A 12808-nucleotide genomic window follows, 5' to 3' on the forward strand; every position below is an offset into this window, starting at 1 on the left:
CTTTGGGGAAAAAAAAATTTTTAAAAAAAGATAATGGGCAAGGAACAATTCACTATACTCCCAGTTAAAGCCATGCCAGCTATTCTTTCCTCTACTGGTATACTCCAAAGTAAAATATATGCCAAATTCCATTCTTCTGAGTGGAAATATAAATGAATGGGCAGGGGAAGGGAATATACCTAAGGATGCTGCAAGTAAGTTACAGACCTGTTCATTTGGCATTATGCTGAGTATCCTTTTTCATCTTCAGTATTTAAACTCGAAAATAGTTGGCAATGACAATTAAAATCAAATGCTTGTTTTTCTCTCTTCTGTTGGAAAATATAAATCAGCCTAAAGAGAGAGTGGGAAAGAGAAAGTACTTCAGTCAAGATATTTTATAACTATGATATATAGTTACAGTGACTAAAATCCAATATAAAAATCACTTTGATACATGAAAACTACCAATGCACAATTAAATTACTCTTCACCTACTCAGAGCCTATGGGCAAAATGTCCGAAGTTATTATTCCATGCTTCTTGTACCCTGATTAAAATAAAGTTCTGGGAACTCTTTATCAAATCAGTTTCCTTTAGTGAAAAAAAGCATCATGTTATTTGTAAGAATGCATTTCTTTAGAAATATAAAAGTGAAACAGCAGAGATGCCAGCATGTATGGAGGAAGCAATACTTATAAAGGGCTTTCTATCCAATGCCTAAGAAGAAGAATCCGATCTCTGTCTGGGCTATCTAAATACGGGAAAAAAATCATAATCTGAAGACTAAATACTGCCCTCAGTTTCAGTATTAGCCGTTGGGAATCCAAGTGAAAATGAGCATCTTTTTCCATTCTACAGACAAGAAATGGTCATTTAACAGACACCTTTCCAAAACTCTATGTCCTCCCACGTTACTTCATTGAAAAGGTAAAGGAAAGACACTCAAAGACCATAACAAAGAAATATTCCCATATTTGCTGGATAATGTCATTAGACAGCTTGGACAATAGGTGGCAGCATTGTATTTAATGCAGAAACATTTTTTAAAACAGATAAATTTTCTAAAATATTTATTTGCACAATACATATGAGTCTTGCATTGAAAAAGGATAAATTTTCTCAGCTAGCTTTCTGTCTGGTCCGTCTATGACACATATTCACTACCAGATTAATTTCAAGGCTCAACTGACAAAACAGACAAGGTGTACACTGGAAAGACTAAGAAGAAGGAAAATGAGCTTGAAGGAGTTATGCGGGAACCATTTCCTAGGCAAAAGGAGCTGAAATATTTCTTTTTAAGGCCAGAACAACAAGATAATACTCAGAAGCTGTTTAGGCAAGACACTTCTGAAATTCACTCTGTCCAGAATGTGAATGAATGAATGAATGAACCTTTATTGTCAAAGTACAACCACGTATACATTGAGATTGGCTGACCCTCCCTTCGTGCCCCCCCCCGCTCTGTGTGGACACAGAGGACCACTGGTTTGAAAGAGGGGTCAAAGAGGCCATCTATGTCAAAATAGAACAGCCCTTTCTCAACAGAGGGGGAGGGATACGACATCATCTATCTCCAGTCTACAACACTGTCCTCTCAACAGTTCCAAGAAGGCTCCACAACCATCTGCACTACTCAGGTGACCCTGAAGACAGATAATCCTCCAGGTGGCCTCAACAACTCTCTAAAAGAATGCAAATGACCAGCTGTCTGCAAGGAGTACAATTCCTGCCATTCCCCACCATCCAGTCCCAGCTGCTTGGATGAGAAGCAAAATGTCTTCAAGAAAAACAAGAAAGTCCAGTTGCCTCATGAAAAAAGCACCTTTGAGACAAACATGACCTGGATGACTGAGAATCTCCATAGACATCTACCTACCAAGAGGAGATTTTCTAAGACAATTTCTAGCCTCCAAATGTTCATCTTGATTTGCTCTAGTTTACCAAAATAACATTGCTTCACAAAAATACTCCTTTCTTCCCTCCATGATTAGCAACAGAATGCTTATTTCTAAGAACCAGCACTTTTTAGTTCAGTCACAACTAAGATGGAATATTCCTTTATTGTGTGTGTGTGTGTGTGTGTGTATAAGATTTGTCCCATGTTTGGGGCCTAGCAAGGTAATCTAAATACTTAACAAATATTTAATACATATCTCCCTTGCTTCTCAGCTAACAAAGAAAGAGAGAGAGCCTGTGGCCTAGGAGTTAAAACAATTGCCTAATGTGCAATCAGCCCAGGTTCGAATCTCAGAAGGGTATGGCTGACTGATGAGAACAAATAAGTTTGAAATGCATATCAGTCTCCCTTTAATTCTTCGTTAGCAATCCAAAAAATTTACACAAATATGAGCTGTCACTACTGTGACCACTGCCTGTGGATGGCCTTGGGTTAGGCTGAAACAGGAAATAAGATTTGTCCCATGTTTGGGGCCTAGCAAGGTAATCTAAATACTTAACAAACATTTAACATATCTTATTTTCCTGTTTCAGCCTAACCCAAGGCCATCCACAGGCAGTAGTCACAGCAGTGACAGGTCATATTTGTGTAAATTTTTTGGTTTGATATATATATGTATCTAAAAAAAATTTACACAAATATGAGCTGTCACTGTTGTGACTACTGCCTGTGGATGGCCTTCGGTTAGGCCGAAACAGGAAATAAAGATTTGTCCCATGTTTGAAGCCTACCAAGGTAATCTAAATAGTTAACAAGCATTTAACATACATACAGAAGAAGGAAGCTAAAGCCTGATGATGACGGATGGGATTCCGTCGAAACGTTGCGCCTACACCTTTAGTTCTACGCGGGGAAAAACCCGAAAAACCAAGGATCCATATATATATATATATATATATATATATATATATATATATATATATATATATCCTTCCTTACTTTCACAGGTATCAGAAGCTCTCTCATGTCTTTAAAATCTGATCACAGGCTTGTGTAGGAGGTCATAAGTTTCAGGGGTGGGAGCAGACGACAAAATGAGCCCACAAACGTCTGCCATTCACACAAACTTCCAATGAGATAGGAAACGTATTCCTGTTGAAAATATCGAGTCACTAAGCCTTCCAGCTGTATTCCAAAAGTCTACTAGCAACATTTCAATCAAGAACGCAAGCCTGGAGACAGCCGGGCCGTTTGAGCTGAAAAGCACCGTGCAGAATTATGTTGGTGAATCTTGTGCCCTCTCAATGACCTCATATTATAGCCACCGCATTAAGTCATGGAGGAACCTGTAAGTCAGGTGAATATTTTTTTCCTTTTTAAAAAAGTAAAAAGGGAAAAAGCTCCTGAGTTCCCGGTAAGAATGCTAAATTACTCTTTCTGCCAATGGAATAGTTCACTTTCATTTCCAAGGAGCCGTAAGCCCTCTTGACCTGCTCCCCTGTGTTATCCCTTTTACTGCTCATGCAGTACTTTCTTTAATCTCTCAGATCAAAGACTGGTCAATAAAAATCATCCCTGCTTTTGTGGGGAGCAAACAAGCCACACTCAGACTTATGATAATTGGAAAGCTACATTCACATCTTTGAGGAAGCTTTTAAGTTATGAGAAGGAAGATTCTGCCCTGGCATTTCCAAATGTGATGATTCAAACTGTAACTTAGCATGATGGAGATCCCCTAATTTATATTGTCACCGTTCTTTAACCAAAACAGATGTTAATTAAATGTGATTAGAATTACAATACTAGGTTCATCTACTGTGGTACCTTGCTACCAACAGGTTGTGATCAGTAGGAGAAGATAGGCATATATGGACCCACAGCATTATCCTCACTGTAGATTCTGGGATTTGTAATTCAAACCATGCAGAGAATATGGATTGGAAAAAGATAAACTAAGGCCTTCCCTTACAAGTTCACAGTGTGACAATCACAAAATGGACAAATTTCTTTCCCTCTGCCTAGATTCTATCATCACTTCTCTTTGCAGGCTTACTAAATGTAAGACTGTGTATGTGTCTGTGTGTCTGTGCGTACACACACACACACACACACACACACACACAAATATACTGTATATGAATTTCAAAGACAGAATAAATTCTATTTTTTTCCAGTAAAGTAGAAGTACTAATTACACAAACATGGGTCAGTAAAAAAAAAGGTCAAGGGGGCAGGTAATTATTAATAATAGCACCTGCATTCATCAAAAAGAAGCTATTTTCAGATGCTCATGACATTTTTGAAAGACAGAACAAGGTTAATAGGCCAATATAGTGAAGGGCTGGTTGCACACGTTAACGAAAATAAATCTGGAATTACTGAATTGAATGTAAAAGATGAAAGAACTTTTTAAATATGCTTTTTCGAAATGTGTGATATCTTGGCCTTACAACTATGCAACAAGCTGGAAAATGTTTACAGATGCAGCATGAATGGAAAATGGAGCATTTTAAGTATCCTCTGGCCAAAGAATCGGCTGAAGGAATTGATATTTGCATAAAATCCACAAACCGCCATCACTGCCATGGCCTCTAATCTTTGTTGCCTTTCACTAGGGTAGCCAATTCACAACAGAAGCCTTGAGTGGCAGAATTCCTTTACTGAGAACTAGAATGCTGTACAATAATCTAGGTTTTTTCCACTGGTCTTTCCCATCTAAGCCTAAATTAGAAGGTCATAGTTTTCAGAAGTTGAACTTTTGTGAGACCAGTTGAGCTAAAGATTGTCCATGGCATCTGTCGAGTGGGGGTCCAAAATATCAAGATGGTGGGCAATTCTGCATGACTGAAGCCCTGTCTCTTTTGCATATACCAAGGGGTAGGGTTTTTATCTTGAGGTTGCAGCTGCCATCTTGGCTTTGTTTACTTCCCCCCTCCCGGGATGCTCCTGTTACTGTCAGAATCTATCATGCCACACAAGCAAGACAATCTGACATGCTCCAACCAACATTAAATATTTAAAAGGTCATTAATCTCAACTGAAGAGTTTTCTTCATGCCCTTTAATCTCTAGTTCTAATAAATGGTCTTTAAAAATAGTCAACATCAACTGGAACATTCCTGTCTACTTAGAACTCAACAGTTCCTCCCCGGCAGCCATATTCATGCAATACATGGACTGAGGTAATCTAGCGATGAAATAAAGTGAAGCTGAATCCTTGAATGCGAAACTGCAAGATATCACATAATCTGTATTTTGAGGAATAGCAAATGTTGACAATTGACCTTTATCTTGCCTGGTTTGTTACACACACACACACACACACACACACACACACACACACACACACACACACACACATATATATATATATATATATATATATATATATATATATATATACATATATATATATATATATATATGTGTGTGTGTGTGTGTGTGTGTGTGTGTGTGTGTGTGTGTGTAAATTACTAACAAAGAATTAAGGGAGACTAAGATGCATTTCTGACTCTTTAGTCTTCATCAGTCAGTCATACCCTTCTGAGATTCGAACCTGGGCTGATTGCATATTAGGCAGTGTTTTAACCTCTTGAGCCACAGGGTCTCTCTCGCTCTCTGTTAGTTGGCTGACAGGCTGAAAATAGGAAATAAAGATTTGCCCCATGTTTGGGGCCTAGCAAGGTAATCTAAATAGTTAACATTTGACACACTGGGATGGAATAAGAAAAACTAAAACAGGTTTTATTGTTAAAAGTTCAAGTTTTCGTTGCCTAACTGCCAACATCGTCAGGATGGAAACGTTGGGGTGGGGAGATCGCATTTATACTGTGTCTCTGCGCTCCGCTCATGGAGCACGTCACCAGTCTGTTCGTTGAGGCTGGCCGTATTCCTTTGAGTCGTCGTGCATCCGCTTTTGGGGGATGTAGTTGTCTGGGTGTCTGTTATCAAAAGCGGATTGTTGACAGTTCCATGTCTTATAGCCATAGCTCTAGTCATTGCCCGTGTTCTTATATCAGAGGTTCTAAATAGTTGTTTCTCTTCTTCCCTGTGTTTTACAATACAGAGTGATTGTATGTTTGTGCAATCCTGATTCTGATACAATGAGGCGCTCTGTAAGTGCTTGCGCTGTTTGCCTCTGGTATGCAGGGGGAAGGTCTATGTGCCGGCTGATAAAGGAGCGGTTTGAAAATACACACACACACACACACACACACACACACATGCTTTATAAGCAACATTAACACAAATAGAGTAAAAGAACCAAGTAAAGAAAGAAAAAAGCAAAACGCCAATGTCCAGAAAGAAGGAATAGAAAGAAATAGAAGCTTCTGATTTCCTTTGCAACAAACATAAGTGCAATAACAAAATTATCTCTTACCCTTAAGCACACTTTTTTCTATTGTTCCATTTTTTTTCTAATCACCGAAACCACAAATCGTTAAGAAATGCACACAGTTTGTTTCTGTTTCATGCAAAAACTCCACAAGGAGTTTCCAGTCAGTCATACATATGGCTATTGTTTTTTCATTAATCGAAAAAGTTAATTTAGCCATCTCCACAAGTTCCACCATCTTCAGCAAATGCACACAGTTTGTTTCTGTTTCATGCAAAAACTCCACAAGGAGTTTCCAGTCAGTCATACATATGGCTATTGTTTTTTCATTAATCGAAAAAGTTAATTTAGCCATCTCCACAAGTTCCACCATCTTCAGCAACCATTCCTGCATTGTGAGTTATCCAGTCTGTTTTTTTTAAACTGAGATTCTCTTTCCTGGAAAATTATCCGATTTAAAACATCTGAAATTTGCAATTCCCATATAATATTTACAGTTGGTGCTGATCTATATAACCAGCTTGCTCCAGTGTGAGGATCGGCCAGTGATCAATTTTTTGAGCATATAAATTCAAAATGTCGTCCTCCACCACCCCCTGCAATGTTAACCTGATTTTCTTTTTCTGGTACATATCTAAAAAAAAAAAAAGCAGGGGTTTTTTTTAGCTGAAGCAGTGCTTTCTGCTGCAAAATGCTGCAGTTCTTTTCACTGGAGGCAAACACCTCCGCTTCTGCTCTGTGGTGCCATTCTCTATGGCCTGCTTTTTCACAAGTTTGCCAGTGGAACAGTGAAAAGCTGTGCTTCTTTTAAACAAGTTCTATAACAGAACAATGAAATGATACTCCCATTGTTGGCTCTGTGTGTTTGTGTGAGTGTGTGTGCGCGCGTGTGCACGTGTGTGTGTATGAGGAAGAGCAGCAGTCCAGGCAATAGTCAAATAAGAGAAATCTGAGCCCAAAGCAGGAATGGATTTGAGGAAGACTGGACACTACCCAGTTCTCTTTAGGAAAAAGGTGGGGAGAGGGCGATACAAATTCAGGGTTGCAATATTGCTGTTAGCTCTTCGAGGTAGATTTGAACACCAAAGTTAATAATAAAATCATTAGAGCAACAAAATCTTCCAACTCTCAATGTGTCTTCCCGTCCACCATTACCCCTGCCTTCATCCTAAAGAAAACTAAGGAGGGTTAGTTAAGACTTTCTCAAATTCTTTTCTTGCTCTGGGCTCAGGTTTCTCTTATCTGACTATTGTCTTGGCTGTGGCTTTTCTTCCTGTTCCTCAAGGTTTTTCTCATAGCCCATTACAAACAGTGATACAATGGACCTATCTCTGGTTTTGTTTTTATTTATAACAGATGAATTTGAGAAGAGTTCTGTCATTTTCCCCTTCTAACCCACGTTTACTCAAAATAGCTGCTTCTTCCTCCTCCTCCTCCTCCTCTCCTCCTCCTCCTCCTCTTCCTCCCAACAAGAACATGAGACCACTGTCATGATTGAAGCAGAGGAAGGTTGTTCAAATCTCAAAAGAGACTTTATAAACCTGTTTTGTTTCCAGGTAGTTACACTTGGTGAAAAGACCTTAGCTGAAATATGGCAACTTTGGAATCCAACATTCCATTAGTTTGTTCAGCGCCATCCAAACAAAACTGTCTCCGTATGCTAACAGTGAGCTCTTAAGAAACCATTCTTTGGGGAGCCACAATGTCCAGCTTAAGAAGTTCCTAAAGGAATTTTGACAGGACTCTTCTAACCAACAAGACAAATGCCAAAGCTTTGATATAACCTGCTCCCAATTATCTCCTGTGCAGGAATAACACAGGAACCTTCTATCTTAAACCAAATCATCCTGAGGTCAAAGTTCACAGAAAAAGACAAGCCTGCTTCACCAATTCCTGTATCCTGTGTTTTCCAGCCTCAGATGGCAGGCTGCCATTGGAGGTGGATTCTATATCCTTGGCTGATCTGCTTATGATAAGCAGATTCATCAATACAATGCAGCGTCAATTCTTTCAGGTGCTAAGCTCACCACACACTTTATTTATATCACTCCTATATTCCCCAGCTGCAGAATGATGCTTATGCAAAGGAATATGGACAACAGGAACAAGCATAATTCTAATGACATATTCGTTTCCTAGGTGTCACGATTCCAAGAAGTATCAAGATATCAAGCAAAATTCCCTGTAACTGTTGCGATTACTGGTAACACTAAATTATGTATTATTTATTCACTATATTTATCCAGGAGTGAGATGGGCAGGGTCAAAATTTGACAAATAAACAAATAATAATTTATTGGTTTTCTGCAAAAAGCACCCCAGCTAGTAATCTATGCTTTAATGCTATAAACTATCTGAAGACAAGTGACACAAGGGCATAAAGAAAATAACTACCATAGGTTTTTTATATTTACAAAACATTAGCATTCTCTCTCTCTCTCTCTCTCTCTCTCTCTCTCTCTCTCTCTCTCTCTCTCTCTCTCTCTCTCTCTCTCTTTCTCTCTCTCTCTCTTTGGGTGTGGGTGTGTGTAATCATTACATAGCACCTCACTAGCAGGCACACTGGCAAGATGCTTCTTGTTCTGTCTTTGGTCAATCCAAGTTGGTTTTGGTTACTTTTTGGCCAAATGAAAACCTTTACAAACCTACGTGCTATTCCCAAGGTTAATTCCTGCTATTTCTAGTATTGTTTGTTTTATTAAACATTTTACAACTGAAATCTCTTGGCAGCTTAGATTTTTAAAATGTCCAAAAATGTTTACGATTGCTAGGGACAATTCAGTGGAAATAAAAATGATTCTAAGCAACTGGTGCTTTGTTTTTTTCTGCTTGCAAACTTACTTTTTACTTCAATTTAAAATGACATTGAAAACACATAAAGCAGAGTGGGGCGGTATTACTGGCCGATGCCATTCGGTTGTCTTTGGGGGCTAGATCCCCTCCCAAAATTATACATATTGAGTATGCACATTGACTGTAATTCTGGTCACTGCATCAAAGTTAGGGAGAGGGAGGAGAAGCGGGAACGGGAGGGGGAGAGGGAGGGAAAGAGAGAGACTGTAGAGTTAGAGAAGTCTAACCAATCTCAGCAGAGTATACAAATAAGTAGAATAAGGCCTTTGATTTTTTTTAAAAAAAATGTTGTAAATCAGCGTCTTTCTAGCTTGGCAACATAAGATGTGTTGGCTTCAACTCCCAATAATGGCTGAGGGATCTTGGCAACTGCAGTCCAGACATCTTAAAATTGCCAAGTTTGATAAACAGATGTAAATGGAAAGCAAGCAAGAATCTCAGCTCAGATTAGTATAGTCTTACAATAAAACAAAAGCTGTACTTGCAGAATGTACTAAATAACTAAGCTTAGACCTTCCTTGGTTCCACTCTAAAGCTCAAGTTGGCTTTGCCTTTCTACCTGTCTCCAGTTGCAGCAAAGATAACTTCCCACAAAGAAATAAATGGCTTGAATCCTCCCAAATATAACCCTTCCTCCTGTCTATCAGGTACAAAATTAAATTATGAAATCTTCAAGGGCAGAGGTCATGCTTCCTTATTTCTACAAAGGGACACCCAGTATACTTGCTAGAGTGAAATATAACTGAGAAAAGAATGATACATCTGCTCTCTCCTCATAAATAAGAAACTATGATTATTTTCAGTGTGCATTTATACTAAAAGGTTAATAGGCAATTTGCTAGCATACTTATTTTAAAAACTGACTTTGGCTTCCAATGCCAGGTCAAGCACATCAAGATACAAAGGTTGTAAGAAGCTCCATATTCTATAAGGCACCCCTTCTGTATTAAGGACCTGTCTGTACAGGCTGCATATTAAAATCTGCCACTGAATATCAAAGAGATGTGACCATCAGAGTTGATGAACAGATAGTGCCACCATGCATTAATTACAGAAACAGAAATCTTAGCTTCAAGCACTTCTCTAGCAGTCCATGAACGAGGGCCTTCAAAATCCTAAAGTTAGATGAAACTCCCATCTTGACATAACTATGCAACTACCCGTGTTTCCCCAAAAATAAGACTGGGTCTTATATTAATTTTTGCTCCAAAAGACACATTAGGGCTTATTTTCCAGTTAGGCCTTATTTTCAGGGAAATACGGTACTAAATACGTCGGTCTGGCTGACAATCTTAGCCGAGGCTTATTTTAGGGGTAGGTCTTATATTACGAGCATCCTGAAAAATCATGCTAGGGCTTATTTTCCGGTTAGGTCTTATTTTGGGGAAAACACGGGTATATTGTTGCATAGATTTCAAAGACACAAGCCAGAGTCTTATATTTTTCAAAAAATAGTAAGATTAATATCCGCTATTCAGAGGAATTGGCCCTTAGGATGTCTCACTCAAATGAAGATAAATTAAGAAAACTGTGAACTTCCCAAAGTGTTTTCTCAACTGATTTTACAAAGCTGAAGCACGTGCGCTTCTGTTCTTCTGGTTGGATTCACTCATTAGAGAACCAGTTTGGTCTAGTGGTTAAGGCACCAGGCTAGAAACCGGGAGATACTGGGTTCAAATTCCACCCTAGCCACGAAAGCCAGCTGGGTGATGTTAGTTCTATCACTTTCTCTCAGCCCAACTCACCTCACAGGGTTGTTGCTATGAGGAGGAGGAGGAATATTAGGTATGTTTGCCACCTGGACATATTTGTAAAAATAATAAAGGCTGGGCATAAATAGATAAAATCAGACTAAACTATAATTTGTTTAATTTGGGAATGCAATTACACGAAGTGTGAATAAGGCCACTGTGGCTTGCTCAAGAAATAAGCTTCATCCAGGTACTCCATAAACCTTGTTGAGGTACTCCAGATACCTGACAAGGTGATCATTATGCAGCATTGCTTGTATGACCTGAAAAGTTAACTATCATAAGCCCTACAACTAACAAGGAGCAAACCAATTAATTGAGTTGTCAGACTATCTAGTTCAAGGCTTTCCTTCCACAAGCTCTACTGAGCTCAGTAGAGTAGCAGCCCTGTGCGATGGGGTGGAGAAGATGGTGGGTAGATGGACCAGACAGACCAGTGACGGCCTCTGAGTTGATAAAGATGTGCCTTATGTACAGAGAAGGAAATGTTGAGCCCTTTGGCTTAAAAGGGCTGAAATCCCAGCAGAAGGATTATTGGTTAAATTAACATTCATATTTTATCAGGAGAGGGGAGGGGAGGGGAGGAGGGGAGAGGAGGGGAGAGAAGGGGAAAGTAGGGGAGTTCTTCATCAGAGTTGTAGAAGAAACTATATTTCTTAAGATTTCTTAAGATAAGGGAAAGAAAAAAAAGCTATTGATTCAATAGATGTTTTCCTTATAGCAATACCAGTAATAGCAATGATATACATAAACAGACACATGATACAATACCTAAGTCCCCAAGAATGGAGAAAGTAAAAAGTGACTGACATGAACTGTCTCATACAAAAATCAAAGCTCATTTCAAGTATATATATTCAGGCCTTGTGACAAAGTGGAATTATTGACTCTTAAGAAAATTCATTTAACAGTTAATAAAGGGAAATTAAACTAATCCATAGGATCCAAATTTCTAAGCAGTGCATCAACTGAGACTACAGCAATCAAATGCTTGCTTAAATATAGAAAGAGAAGGACACTCTTCAGACCATTATATAGTTAACCGGTGACCTTCCTACCTTGTAATATCCTGCCTTGCTTAGTTGAGAAGTTCGGGGTGGTGGGGGAGTTTGAGGGGGTTAAGTTTGCATGTGTGTTGTGTTCCCCCCCTCCTTTTGCAATCATGATGGTACACAAGGACACAAGGAAATTAACAAAAGCCAGTTATACTGTCAGCTCTCACAGTAGAAATAGGGCATAATGCAGATGATTGAAAACAACTGAAATACAGCGGATTCAGTACACAAGAACTACACAAGAAATTATTATGAAATAACAACAGGTATTTCTATTGATAGATGGATCTCTTCTATTCAGGCCACTGGGCAAAAAGCTTATTTTATTAATTAATTGTTAGGTATTAAAATATTTTATAAATAGCCCTGTAAATATAAACTATACCAGTTTGCAGTCACTTGCATAATTAGGTATTTTAAATCCTACTGAAGTCAACAGGAATCCAGCCTTTACTGATTTGTAATATAGCCTATATATTTTACATATTCATATTCCTAAGCACTGCATATATTGTAAATAGCTGTTACTCTTCAAAAGATTAAATTATTTCAGCACTGAATTTTATAATCAAGAGCCAGCCACTTAAAGCATTGTAGAGAGTGCTTCCTATCTCTTTTAAACCAAACATTCATGCTGGAAATAATATGATATAGGGATATTAATAAAATCCATAAACCGTTAATACTGTTATGCCTGCTTTGTTCGGAATTACACATAGACCTTTTATGTTTATTCCTCACAGAAAATGCATTAAAAATGAGATACTCTTTAATTGCACTCTCTGAAGATAGCTGGTAAAATCATTTCTAGCAGCTATAAATCAATTGCAGTATTTAAATGACCTGCCAGGTGCATCTTCTGTGTATTAGACTAATTAAGGGAATGTATTAATTGCAACTATTCATCAACACCACCAATGTTGTTAGGTAACTCT

Source organism: Vipera ursinii (genome assembly GCF_947247035.1).
Source record: "Vipera ursinii genome assembly, chromosome: 1".
Lineage (NCBI taxonomy): Eukaryota > Metazoa > Chordata > Lepidosauria > Squamata > Viperidae > Vipera > Vipera ursinii.